The 14,898-nt window shown below is 44.3% G+C and overlaps 1 non-coding gene across 1 annotated transcript; it reads left to right on the top strand.

Annotated features, from left to right (window-relative positions):
* Positions 1-12,193: 12,193 nt before the first annotated feature.
* Positions 12,194-12,275, top strand: trnal-uag (transfer RNA leucine (anticodon UAG)). Its single transcript has one exon. It is a non-coding gene; the product is annotated as a tRNA-Leu (tRNA).
* The last annotated feature ends 2,623 nt before the right edge of the window (positions 12,276-14,898 follow it).

The raw sequence follows: 14,898 nt of genomic DNA, 5'->3' as shown, positions 1-14,898 counted from the left end.
TGTCAGGTATGAGACACGCTTATCGTCCAACAGGAAGTTAGCATGTCAGGGATGAGACACGCTTATCGTCCAACAGGAAGTTAGCATGTCAGGGATGAGACACGCTTATCGTCCAACAGGAAGTTAGCATGTCAGGGATGGGACACGCTTATCGTCCAACAGGAAGTTAGCATGTCAGGGATGAGACACGCTTATCGTCCAACAGGAAGTTAGCATGTCAGGGATGAGACACCCTGATAGTCCAACAGGAAGTTAGCGTCTTCATGGTTCCCTTGACCAGAAGCCAGTGGGATCGTTCCATTCTGACATCTTGATTGACATTTGTCCTTCTCTTAGCTAAATAGCTGGCAATCATTTGAAAAAAACCTTGATTTACTTTTTGTATTTTGATCTTCAGCTCATTTGCATACTTTTGTTAAAATTCTGCCCTTTTTGTCTTTTTTTCTGCTGTTTTTAGCACAAAGTCCACCTGGTGCCTAAAGACCAGTTCAGCATGGACTACGTTGAACCTTCAGTCCGCTGCATCAGCACCCATGGACGGTTCCCCCCTGACAGGAGGATTCTGGTGAGGAACATTAGTGGGACAGCGCTCTTGTTAGAACAGTTCTGATCCACCTTCCCTCCCCCTGTAGCTCCTCCTGTGTCCCCTCAGCGCTCTTGTTAGAACGGTTCTGATCCACCTTCCCTCCCCCTGTAGCTCCTCCTGTGTCCCCTCAGCGCTCTTGTTAGAACGGTTCTGATCCACCTTCCCTCCCCCTGTAGCTCCTCCTGTGTCCCCTCAGTGCTCTTGTTAGAACGGTTCTGATCCACCTTCCCTCCCCCTGTAGCTCCTCCTGTGTCCCCTCAGTGCTCTTGTGAGAACGGTTCTGATCCACCTTCCCTCCCCCTGTAGCTCCTCCTGTGTCCCCTCAGGCTCTTGTTAGAACGGTTCTGATCCACCTTCCCTCCCCCTGTAGCTCCTCCTGTGTCCCCTCAGCGCTCTTGTTAGAACGGTTCTGATCCACATTCCCTCCCCCTGTAGCTCCTCCTGTGTCCCCTCAGGCTCTTGTTAGAACGGTTCTGATCCACCTTCCCTCCCCCTGTAGCTCCTCCTGTGTCCCCTCAGCGCTCTTGTTAGAACGGTTCTGATCCACCTTCCCTCCCCCTGTAGCTCCTCCTGTGTCCCCTCAGCGCTCTTGTTAGAACGGTTCTGATCCACCTTCCCTCCCCCTGTAGCTCCTCCTGTGTCCCCTCAGAGCTCTTGTTAGAACGGTTCTGATCCACCTTCTCTCCCCCTGTAGCTCCTCCTGTGTCCCCTCAGAGCTCTTGTTAGAACGGTTCTGATCCACCTTCCCTCCCCCTGTAGCTCCTCCTGTGTCCCCTCAGAGCTCTTGTTAGAACGGTTCTGATCCACCGTCCCTCCCCCTGTAGCTCCTCCTGTGTCCCCTCAGAGCTCTTGTTAGAACGGTTCTGATCCACCTTCCTCCCCCTGTAGCTCCTCCTGTGTCCCCTCAGCGCTCTTGTTAGAAGGGTTCTGATCCACCTTCCCTCCCCCTGTAGCTCCTCCTGTGTCCCCTCAGCGCTCTTGTTAGAACGGTTCTGATCCACCTTCCCTCCCCCTGTAGCTCCTCCTGTGTCCCCTCAGTGCTCTTGTTAGAACGGTTCTGATCCACCTTCCCTCCCCCTGTAGCTCCTCCTGTGTCCCCTCAGCGCTCTTGTTAGAAGGGTTCTGATCCACCTTCCTTCCCCCTGTAGCTCCTCCTGTGTCCCCTCAGTGCTCTTGTTAGAAGGGTTCTGATCCACCTCCCCTCCCCCTGTAGCTCCTCCTGTGTCCCCTCAGCGCTCTTGTTAGAAGGGTTCTGATCCACCTTCCCTCCCCCTGTAGCTCCTCCTGTGTCCCCTCACATTTCCAAACTCCCTCCCACTGGCTGGTGCTGAAGGAGGGCCAGAGCTCCTCCTACAGGAGCCCATCCTGGCCTCCCCCGCTGCAGCTCCTCCACTGCCCTCCCACCAGAGAGATGAGTCCCCTGGTTCAGAGGTGACAGACCACCTCTGGGAGCAGACAACAGAGACCACATCAGGCTGGACTCCGTGCAGGTAAGGAGGCTGACGGCTGCTGAGTGAGTGAGTTTACGACGCTCCCACCACTGCTGCTGGATTGATTTAACACATCTGGAATATTTAGATTTATTCTGGGTCAACATCTGCATCTGTTGAAGTCCTCAGTCTCCATGCAGGTGGTGTTGTTCCAGATAAAAGGTCTCAATAACAGCATCACTCCAGGTGAAACCATTCCAAAGAAGGCTAAGTGGAGCTGGCATATCAGCCCCCAATGGAAGCCTGCTGCTGCTGCCAAGCTCTCCATGTCATCATGGAAAAGTTGATTGTTCAACTCAATGTTTTTCCCATTGGGAGGAGATTTGTTGTTCCACCATGAAGTCTTTTCTGGTGATGAGTTTGTGTGTTGTAGTAGCATGAAGATATCTTGTTATCATGATCAACTCATCTGGCCTGGTGGAAGAACGCTGCTGTGTTTGGATTCAGAAGAGTCAAATCTGAACCAGGGACTTGTCGTTTTATCCTCGGTCTCTGGACTCATAAAATGGAGACCGGCCCAGTTTGACACTTTTGAACTCCTTCACGATGTTCAAATCTCATGACTGAGATTCGTGATTGGAAACATCGGCGGTTCAGGAAAGAAAACATGTACCATTGAACATCGCTCTCATCCTTCTACTCAGAACGCTGCGGTGGACTCCACCGTGTCCAGGCTTTGGGCAGATACGTCTTCATCCTCCACCACCACCAGCCGCTCCACCCCACCCACCCTGTGCAGGTCTACATTACCAGGGTCGGATCTGGCAGGGTGGAGGATCTTTGATTCATCTTCGCTTTCCTGCTCCGGCTGTTTGAGAAACATTAAAATGGAGATTGTTGTTTGTGTCTTTCAGGCCACGCCAACGCCTCCGTCTTTCCCCACGTTTACGGCTGCCGAAACGTGCCGGTGTCTGAAAACCAGATCATTGTGGATGTGCCGGACCACCAGGTCCTCCTCACCTGCAGGTTCCTGCAGGCAGAGCACTGTGGTGGTAGGTTTCCTGCTCCTCTGCTGGACTGATACCCTCTCCCTTTCCCCACACGTATCTGCTGTTTCTACTCTGTGCCTCCTTCTCCTCTGTCAGGCCTGGACTTCTTCCTTCTGTCTCTCCAGGATTACGTCCTGGTGGTGCCTGAGAGCAGCTCCAGCTCCAGCTCCCTGAACCAAGAACCACTGGAGAAATCTGACCACTTCATCAGCAACTGTGGCCTCAACAGCTTTCATGTCAAGTCGGTGTCTCTCAGCCTGAGTTGGTCCCTGTTCTGTATCCCTGAATGTTCTAGAGGAACTAAACTGGGCCTGACTGGGACGCTTCTGTCTGCTCAGATTTGGGTTGTGAATGCATTCAGATGTCATTTACAAGCATTGGAACTAAAGACCTGAGCCTCAAGAATATTTAGTTCTTGATTTACTTTCTCTTGCAGGGTTTCACTTTGTGCTAATTTTCTTTTGAAGATCTTTGTTTTTTGTTGTCCTTCCATTTAGCAAGTTTGGCTAATAACCTTTTCCCCACTAAACTAATTTTCCTAAAATGTCTCGCTAACGTTTCCTTTTTCTCTGTCGTCCCTCCTGTCCTTCGTCTCCATTCTGTCTCAGCTCAGCTGTGTCTCTTTGGGCTCGCTTCAACAACGGCGCCCTGCCTTGTGCCTGCCATGAGGTTGGAGCTGAGAGTGACACCTGCGAGTCATTTGGTGGTCGGTGCCGCTGCAGGCCCCACGTGATTGGCCGAGACTGCTCCATGTGGGCCGCGGGCTGCTGGGGATTCCCCACTGCAGACGTGAGTGTCAGTTAGCGTCAGTCAGCGAGTGTCTGTTAGCATCACTTTGAGGTTGTTCGAAACTCTTACTACATGACTGTCAGCATCACTTTGAGGTTATTCGAAACGTTCACTTTATTACTGTTAGCATCATTTTGCGTTCAAGAGCAATTCTTCCGACATCACTGTAGCATTATTTTGAGGTTATCAGCAGCTCTTACTACATTACTGTCAGCATCATTTTGAGGTTGTTCGAAACTCTTACTACATTACTGTAAGCATCACTGAGTTTATTAGCAATTATCACTACGTTACTGTTAGCATCATTTTGAGTTCATGAGCAACTCTTCCTACATGACTGTCAGCATCACTTTGAGGTTGTTCGAAACTCTTACTACATTACTGTAAGCATCACTGAGTTTATTAGCAATTATCACTACGTTACTGTTAGCATCATTTTGCGTTCAATAGCAATTCTTACAACATCACTGTCGCATCATTTTTAGGTTATTAGCAATTCTTCCGACATCACTGTCAGCATCATTTTTAGGTTATTCGAAACTTTCACTCCATTACTGTTAGCATCATTTTGAGTTCATTAGCGATTCTTCCAACATCACTGTTGCAATATTTTGAGGTTCGTATTAACTCTTACTACATGACTGTCAGCATCACTTTGAGGTTATTCGAAACTTTCACTCCATTAATGTTAGCATAATTTTGAGTTCATTAGCAATTCTTACTAAATCACTGTCGCATCATTTTGAGATCATTAGCGATTCTTCTGACATCACTGTCGCATTATTTTGAGGTTCGTAGCAACTCTTTCTACATGACATTCAGCAACACTTTTAGGTTGTTCGAAACACTTACTACATTACTGTAAGCATCACCGAGTTGATTAGCAACTATCACTACATTACTGTCGCATCATTTTGAGTTCATTAGCAATTCTTACTAAATCACTGTAGCATCGTTTTGATGTTCGTAGCAACTTTTACTACATTACTGTTGCATTATTTAAAGGTTCGTAGCAACTCTTACTACATTACTGTCAGCATCACTTTGAGTTTATTAGCAACTATCACTACATTACTGTTAGCATCATTTTAAGTTTATTAGCAATTCATAGACATCACTGTAGCATTAAATTGAGGTTAGTAGCAACTCTTACTACATGACTGTCAGCATCACTTTGAGGTTATTCGAAACACTTACTACATTACTGTAAGCATCACTGAGTTTATCGCAACTATCACTGCATTACTGTTCGCATCATTTTGAGTTCATTAGCAATTCTGACGACATCACTGTCGCAATATTTTGAGGTTCGAAGAAACTCTTACTACATTACTGTAAGCATCACTGAGTTTATTAGCAACTATCACTACATTACTGTTAGCATCATTTTGAGGTTAGAAGCAACTCTTACTACATGACTGTCAGCATCACTTTGAGGTTGTTCGAAACACTTACTACATTACTGTAAGCATCGCTGAGCTGATTAGCAACTATCACTACATTACTGTTAGCATCATTTTGAGGTTAGAAGCAACTCTTACTACATGACTATCACCATCACTTTGAGGTTGTTCAAAACACTTCCTACATTACTGTTAGCATCATTTTGAGTTCATTAGCAATTCTTACTAAATCACTGTCGCATCATTTTGAGATCTTTAGCAATTCTTCTGACATCACTGTCGCATTATTTTGAGGTTTGTAGCAACTCTTACTACATGACTATCACCATCACTTTGAGGTTGTTCAAAACACTTCCTACATTACTAGTAGAATCATTTTGAGTTCATTAGAAATTCTTCCGACATCACTGTCGCAATATTTTGAGGTTTGTAGCAACACTTACTACATGACTGTCAGCATCACTTTGAAGTTCTTCGAAACTCTTACAACATTACTTTAAGCATCACTGAGTTTATTACCAACTATCACCACATTACTGTTAGCATCATTTTGAGTTCATTAGCAATTCTTACGACATCACTGTCCCATCACTTTGAGATCATTACCAATTCTTCTGACATCACTGTCGCATTATTTTGATGTTCGTAGCAACTTTTACGACATTACCGTTGCATTATTTAAAGGTTCGTAGCAACTCTTACTACATTACTGTAAGCATCACTGAGTTTATAGCAACTATCGCTACATTACTGTTAGCATCATCGAGTTCATTAGCAATTCATAGACATCACTGTACCATTAAATTGAGGTTAGTAGCAACACTTACTACATGACTGTCAGCATCACTTTGAGGTTATTTGAAACGTTCACTCCATTACTGTTAGCATCATTTTGAGTTCATTAGCAATTCTTACTAAATCACTGTCGCATCATTTTGAGATCTTTAGCAATTCTTCTGACATTACTGTCGCATTATTTTGAGGTTCGTAACAACTCTTACTACATGACTGTCAGCATCACTTTGAGGTTGTTCGAAACACTTACTACATTACTGTAAGCATCACTGAGTTGATTAGCAACTAACACTACATTACTGTTAGCATAGTTTTGAGTTCAATAGCAATTCTTACGACATCACTCTCAGCATCATTTTTTATTTACTCGCAACTCAAACCACATGACTGTCAGCATCACTTAAAGGTTATTCGAAACTTTCACTCCATTACTGTTAGCACCATTTTGAGTTCATTAGCAATTCTGACTACATCACTGTCGCATCATTTTGAGGTTCGTTGAAACTCTTACGACATGACTGTCAGCATCACTTTGAGGTTGTTCGAAACGTTCACTCCATTACTGTTCGCATCATTTTGAGTTCATTAGAAATTCTTACTCAATCACTGTCCCATCATTTTGAGATCTTTAGCAATTCTTCTGACATCACTGTCGCATTATTTTGAGGTTCGTAGCAACTCTTACTACATGACTGTCAGCATCACTGAGTTTATAGCAACTGTCACTGCATTACTGTTAGCATCATTTTGAGTTCATTCGCAATTCTTACGACATCACTGTCCCATCAGTTTGAGATCATTACCAATTCTTCTGACATCACTGTCGCATTATTTTGATGTTCGTGTCAACTTTTACTGCATTACCGTTGCATTATTTAAAGGTTCGTAGCAACTCTTACTACATTACTGTCAGCATCACTTTGAGTTTATTCGAAACTTTCACTCCATTACTGTTAGCACCCTTTTGAGTTCATTAGCAATTCTTACTCAATCACTGTCGCATCATTTTGAGATCTTTAGCAATTCTTCTGACATCACTGTCGCATTATTTTGAGGTTCGTAGCAACTCTTACTACATGACTGTCAGCATCACTTTGAGGTTGTTCGAAACACTTACTACATTACTGTAAGCATCACTGAGTTTATTAGCAACTATCACTACATTACTGTAGCATCATTATGAGGTTCGTAGCAACTCTCACCACATTACTGTAGCATCATTTTGAGGTTCGTATCAACTCTCACTACATTACTGTAGCATAAGTTTTAGGAATTTAGAAACTCTCACCACATCACTTCAGCATCATTTTGAGATTTTTAGCAACTCTCACTACATTACTGCACCATTATTGAGGTTCGTAGCAACTCTCACTACATCACTGTAGCATCATTTTGAGGTTCTTAACAACTCACACTGCATTACTGTCAGCATCATTTTGAGGTTTTAAGCAACTCTTACTGCATCACTGGAGCATCATTTTGAGGTCCGGAGCAACTCTCACTACATCACTGTATCATCATTTGGAGATTTTAAGCAACTCTCACTACATCACTGTAGCATCATTTGGAGGATAGTAGCAACTCTCACCACATCACTGTCGCATCATTTTGAGCTTTTTGAGAAACTCTCACAACATCACTGTAGCATCATTTTGAGGTTCGTAGCAACTCTCACTACATTATTGTAGCATCATTTTGAGGATAGTAGCAACTCTCACTACATGACTGTCAGCATCATTTTAAGGTTTTAAGCAACTCTTACTGCATCACTGGAGCATCATTTTGAGGTTTTTAGCAACCTAATACATCACTGGAGCATCATTTTGAGGTTTTTAGCAACCTAATACATTACTGGAGCATCATTTTTTAGGATCGTAGCAACTCTCACTGCATTACTTTCAGCATCATTTTGAGGTTTTTAGCAACTCTAACTACATTACTGTTGCATCATTTTGAGGTTCGTAGCAACTCTCACTACATTACTGTCAGCATCATTTTGAGGTTTTTAGCAACTCTCACTACATCACTTTAGCATCATTTTTAGGTTCTTAGCAACTCTCACTAAATGACTGTCAGACTCATTTTGAGGTTTTAAGCAACTCTTACTGCATCACTGTAGCATCATTTTGAGGTCTGTAGCAACTCTCACCACATCACTGTCGCATCATTTTGAGTTTTTTGAGAAACTCTGACTACATCACTGTAGCATCATTTGGAGGATAGTAGCAACTCTCACCACATCACTGTCGCATCATTTTGAGATTTTAAGCAACTCTCACTACATGACTGTCAGCATCATTTTAAGGTTTTAAGCAACTCTTACTGCATCACTGGAGCATCATTTTGAGATTTGAAGCAACTCTTACTACATGACTGTCAGCATCATTTTAAGGTTTTAAGCAACTCTTACTGCATCACTGGAGCATCATTTTGAGATTTGAAGCAACTCTCACTTCATCACTGGAGCATCATTTTGAGGTTTTTACCAACACTTAATACATCACTGCAGCATCATTTTGAGGTTTTTAGCAACTCTCACCACATTACTGTCAGCATCATTTTGAGGTTTTTAGCAACTGTCACCACATCACTGTCGCATCATTTTGAGATTTTAAGCAACTCTCACTACATCACTTTAGCATCATTTCTTCGATGAGAAGCAACTCTCACTATATCACTGGAGCATCATTTTGAGGTTTTTACCAACACTTACTACATCACTGCAGCATCATTTTGAGGTTTTTAGCAACTCTCACTACATCACTGTAGCATCATTTTGAGAGTCGTAGCATCTCTCACTACATTACTGACAGCATCATTTTGATTTTTTTTTCAACTCTCACCACATCACTTTCGCATCATTTTGAGATTTTTAGCAACTCTTACTACATTACTGTAGCATCATTTTGAGGTTCGCAGCAACTCTCACTACAAAACTGTAGCATCATTTTGAGGTTCGTAGCAACTCTCACTACATCACTGTAGCATCATTTTGAGGTTTTTAGCATCTCTTCCTACATCACTGTAGCATCATTTTGAGGTTCGTTGCAACTCTCACTACATTACGGACAGCATCATTTTGAGATTTTTAGCAACTCTCACCACATCACTGAAGCATCATTTTGAGATTTTTAGCAACTCTCACTACATCACTGTAGCATCATTTTGAGGTTCGTAGCAACTCTCACTACATTACTGACAGCATCATTGTGAGGTTTTTAGCAACTCTCGCCACATCACTTTAGCATCATTTTGAGATTGTTAGCAACTGTTCCGACATCACTGTAGCATCATTTGGAGGATAGTAGCAACTCTCACCACATCACTGTCGCATCTTTTTAAGATTTTAAGAAACTCTCACCACATCACTGTAATATCATTTCTTAGATAAGTACCAACTCTCACTACATCACTGGAGCATCATTTTGAGGTTTTAAGCAACTCTTACTACATCACTGTAGCAACATTTCTCTTCTCTTCCCCACCTCTCTGTCTCCTCTCCTCCCTCACCTCCATCTCTCTCCAGCCCTTTTTAGACAGAAAATGTGCCAAATTTGCCGTCTTGTCTGTGTGAAATGGAGGCGTAATATTCCTCTTTTTGAAAAGACACCCTTGTGTGGGCATCAACACTTGATGTGATGTGCAGCTCACACAACCTCAGTCATTGACAACGCAATGACTGAGGTTGGCAGAGCGGGGCAACAACAGACTCTTGAACTGAAACCCAAGATGGAAACCATCTCGGAGCAGTTGGCCGCTCTGCAAAGAGGAGAGTGATGTTGAAGACCAGAAATTTAACTTTACATTTTGGATTGGACTGAAAGAGAAGACAGATTGGAATGTGTGCTCCTCCGCCCAAACCCACAGCTTCCTTATCGGCTGCCCCATTGTTTATCCTCCAGGAGAACTCCTTCTGCCTTGGTGACGTAAATGGCGCGTACTATCCTCCCCTCCCCTTCCCCCGTGTGTTCCTGACCCTTGCCTCTGCCCTCTCCACCTCCCTTGGGGTGGCAGCGCAGACCTTGTAGTCTGGCTGCAGGCCTCACTCTCACTTGCCTCCATTGGGACAATGGACTGTTCAAGTTCAGCGTACATACACAACAAATGTATATGTGCTGCTGTTAATTCTGAAGTGTACCATTATTACGATTAAACTGTGCATTCAGGGAACATTAAAGTGGTTTCAATCGTATTCATCAGGTTGATTTCAGTTTGTAGACGTTAATGATAAATCTTCTATACAAAGTTAAACACGGTGTTCCTCAAGGTTCAGTGCTGGGGCCGATAGTCTTCACTTTATATATGCTTCCTTTAGGTCATATTATTGGGAAACAGTCCATAAATTTCCATTGTTACACAGATGATACTCAATTATATTTATCAATAAAGCTGGATGAATGCCAACAGTTGTCTAAAACTCCATGTATGAGTTCCATCTAGGCTGGACTTTTGTAATTCTTTATTATCAGGCTGCACCAACAAGTGGTTAAAGACTCGACAGCTGCACATGTATTGACAGGAACCAGGAAGAGAAACAATCGTAACAATAACATACACTCAAATAAGATAGTCTGAATACACTCGAAGATAATTCAGTGTTTGATCAGTGATCAATACGTCAATACAAAGATCAGTAAGTGGTCCCAGGTGGATCTTTCCATGGTGACCTCAGAGAAAATAAGATCAGCCCTCTCACCGTCATATCCAATGATGGCTCCATTATGTCAGGTTAACTGAGTTCATTTCCTGCTGCATTATCTGAAAAACGCTTTCTTAAACCAGAACCTCCAAGTTGGGTCTGAACGACCATGATAAATTGCACTATCTACTCAGTTTGAGTCACACCAACACAGAATGGACAAAGGACATTTTTCTGTTGTGTTGTTTCATGTTTTCCTGATCTGGGAAGCTTTTGCAAGACAAATGTCTCTCAAGTGTGTGTTCTCCTCATGAGTGTGTTAACATGCAGGCTTCCTCTTGTGACAACTGATGTCATTGGAAACCATCTTGAGGACATTTGGAGAAAGTTCAATCTTTTAGCTGCAGTTACAGTGACTTACAACTCTGGAACAACAACAAAAACACCCCTCCACAAACACTCTTGTCCAACATTTGTGCCCAAATTTTCTCCTCATGAGGCATCAAATCACTACAAAAACTGCCATTAAGTTGATCTGGTTGGCACTGGTATTTGTTCTTGCTGCATCATCGTCCAGCCTCCAACCAGAGGTCCCTCAGTTATCATGGAGCCACAGGTGGAGTCTGGATTCTTTTCTAGAATGAGACGGCAATGAGAGTCCTGCCAAGTGACATCACTGACATGAATGGATGACTTCAGTCACGTGACTGGATGACTTCAGTCACATGACTGGATGACTTCAGTCACATGACTGGATGACTTCAGTCACATGACTGGATGACAGTGTAGATGCCAATATAGAGGTTGGGGAAATCGCCTCTGAGAATCCAGCTTGAAGCCACGCCCTCCTTGTCCTTCAAAAACCCAAACAGCGACCATCAGTCTCCCTCCAATCCTGTACTTGGTTCAATGTTGCTGTTCCATTTTGCAGCAGTAGGTGTCGCTGTGATACCAGGTTCAGTTCAAGAGTCCCAACTCCAGCTCATGTTGGTGACCTCAGTGGCAGGTAAAATGGTGCTTCAGTGGATCATGTGATCAACTCATGTGTGTCCTCACTGCTCCACAGGTCTGTCAAATGTTCTGTAAAATAGTTGGACCCAGCAGAGCTGCTAGATTAAGAGTTGATGGAGTCGTTGCAGATACCAGGGTCCAGTTCCATCCTCACTACCCCTGGTGACCATGTCAAAGTGTCCTTGAGTAAGATACTGAACCCCTAAATACTTCTGATGAGTAGGTTGGCTCCTTGCATGGCAGCCTTCAGCATCAGTGTGTGAGTGTGTGTGAATGAGAGGACATTGTTCAGCTCCTTGAGTGCTGCTGAGGTAGAAAGGCTCTGTACAAACTGAGTCCTTTTACCATTTCTTTCCTGCTTCTAGCGGTGCTGTTGTCACTTCCTGTGACCGTGGAGGGAAGGGGTCCCCCTTCAGAATAAGTTTTATATCATGATGTTACTTCCTCTTCAACATGCCTTTAGCAGACCAACTCAGAGAGCAGCACAGTGAGGTAGTGTGGCCGAGCGGTCTAAGGCGCTGGATTTAGGCTCCAGTCTCTGAGGAGGCGTGGGTTCAAATCCCACCACTGCCATCATGTCCCAGGTCACTGGAGAGGTGTGGCAGGTCTCTAACTGCCTCTCCTCTCTCTTCCACTGGTATCTTCAAACCTGTGACCAGAAGAAGAATCCTCCTGTGAGTCCACAGACCTCAGCACTGCTGCTCTGACTACCAGGTTACTTCCTGGTTATCAGAGTGAAGTCATGGTGAGGTAGTCAGTTGTTCATTTTGTTTTATGACAGAGGCCTCATTGTGAATTAAATAATTCTATTTCTTTACTTGATGTTTCACGCTGTTTCGATTGAAAAAGGCGAGTTCCTGGAGAAGATCTTCTAGGGGTCCAGGTTAAAGCGGTGCCCCAGCTGGCACCAGGCGCTGACCCAGGTCCTGCATGGGAGATACTGTCAGTTCTGTTCTGCCCTGCTCACAACCACAGGCTGGTGTTGAGGCCTGCAGCAACCAGGGCCCCAGTCACCAAGAGTATAAAGGCTGGTCATTGTGGCAGTGGGAGGAGTCAAAATGAAGACAGACCAATGTGAGCAGGACGTTCCTGGAGAAGTCATCCATCCACTTTCTATTCTTATCCTTTAAGGGTCACGGGGGGGGGGGGGTGATCCCAGGTGACATTGTTCAAGAGGCAGGGTTCACCCTGGACAGGTCACCAGTCCATCCGGAGAAATGAGGTGGTCGGTATCATGCAACCTAAACTAAAACATGAGTCAGATCAAATTCAGATTAAAGCAAGAGGCTCCAGATCAAAGTCAGAATTCCTCATGATGTCATCAGGGCTTTGACAGTAGCTAGAATTCTGTCTTTGATCTCAGGAGGACATGAAAGAAACACAATTGAGGAAAGTAGAGGAGAACATTCAGCTTCATTAGAAACACTTGAACTGTTGAACAGTAGAATTTGTTTGAAACAGTTTACAACACTGAGTGACAGGATTGAAGAGGGGAGAGTTTTCTACTTTAAATTTAATTCTAACTTCAAAGTCAAGTCAAGTCAATTTTATTTATTTTGTGCCAAATCCCAACAGAAGTTATCTCATGACACTTTACAAGTTTATCTAATGAGACAGGTACCCTGGAAGGTATCACCTTGGCCCCCCAGCACCACCCGAAGGAACCGAGGAGGTCTCTTTGTTCAGGATCTGTCCTTTCATGCCCACATTCAGCAAATTTCGAGGACTGCTTTCTTTCATTTGTGAAACATTGCTGAGATCAGACACATCCTGTCTCAAAAAGATGCAGAAAAACTAGTCCATGCCTTTGTCACTTCCAGGCTGGATTACTGCAATTCCCTCCTATCAGGCTGCACCAGGAGGTCCCTAAAGACTCTCCAGCTGGTCCAGAACGCTGCTGCCTGACTAGAACTAGTAGAAGAGACCATGTCTCTCCTGTACTGGCCTCTCTGCATGGCTCCCTGTCAAATTTAGAAGAGAATTCAAAATTCCCCTTCTACCATCCAAGTCCTCAACAGTCAGGCTCCTTCATACCTGACAGAGCTCCTAGTCCCCTATTATCCAGCTAGAACCCTTCGCTCCCAGGATGCAGGGTTACTGGTGGTTCCTAGAGTTTCTAAAAGTAGACTGGGAGCCAGAGCCTTCAGCTATCAGGCTCCCCTCCTGTGGAACCGTCTCACAGTTTCAGTCCAGGATGCAGACACCCTCTTGACCTATAAGAACAGACGAAAGACCTTCCTTTTTGATCAGGCTTATAGTTGGGCTGCTTAGGCTGGCCCTTAGATATGCTGCTAAAGGCTTAGACTGCTGGGGGATCTCCCATGGTGCACTGGGCTTCTCTCTCCTCCTCTCTGTCCTCCTATATGTGTCATACATAAATCATACTCATATGTATTACTAACTCGTCTCCTTCTCCAGAGCCTTCAGGCTCCCCTCATCCCAGATGTGGGTGCTGCTGGAGGAGGCTGCAGACCTGAAGAGGCTCAAGCTGCCACCCGTAGCTCCACCTGCTCACCGTCTGTCCATCAGTCTCTTCACTTCTCTCTCTCTTTATCTCTGTCCCACTCTTTCCTTCTGCATATCTGTCTTCCTCCATTATCTGTCTTTGTCTCTGCCCCGCTCTCCTGCTCTCTTTCCCTCCAACCGGTCAAAGCAGAAGGCCGTCCCCACTGATCCTGGATCTGCTCGACGTTCCTGCCTGTTAAAAGGAAGGTTTTTGTCGCCGCTGTTGCAGGATGTGCTGCTGGTGGAGAATTGTTGGGTGGAGGTTCATTGAAGGAGTTTGGTTCTAGACCTGCTCTACTAGTGAAGAGTCATGAGAGAACTTTTGTTGTGATTTGGCGCAATACAAATAAAACTGACTTGACCAGTGTCATTTGTGGTCTTTTGTAAATTGCATGCCACATGAAATTATTGTTGGTCAGTTTTCTAGCGACTGTCTCACAGTGGCAAGACAAGAACACTTCTACTTTTGATGATGACAGTTTGTTCAACACTGAACTTCACCCAGTACCATGTTGTCAAACACTGGAACCTCCACAGCACCTGAACAGGGACTTGAACCCTGGACCCTCACATTAAAAGTCTGATGCTCTACCGTCTGAGCTCCTCAGGCTCTTTCTACAGCATTTAGACAGGAACAGAAACACCTGTGAAGGTCAAACTGATGCTTTCTTGACTTGTTCAGTCCTCCATG

This window comes from Aulostomus chinensis, chromosome 1, assembly GCF_037954235.1.
Source record: "Aulostomus chinensis isolate RoL2024-O1b breed Wild chromosome 1, RoL_Achi_v1.0, whole genome shotgun sequence".
Classification (NCBI taxonomy): Eukaryota; Metazoa; Chordata; class Actinopteri; order Syngnathiformes; family Aulostomidae; genus Aulostomus; species Aulostomus chinensis.
The sequence above is the reverse complement of the archived record's forward strand: the minus strand, read 5'-3'. Positions and strand labels throughout refer to the sequence as shown.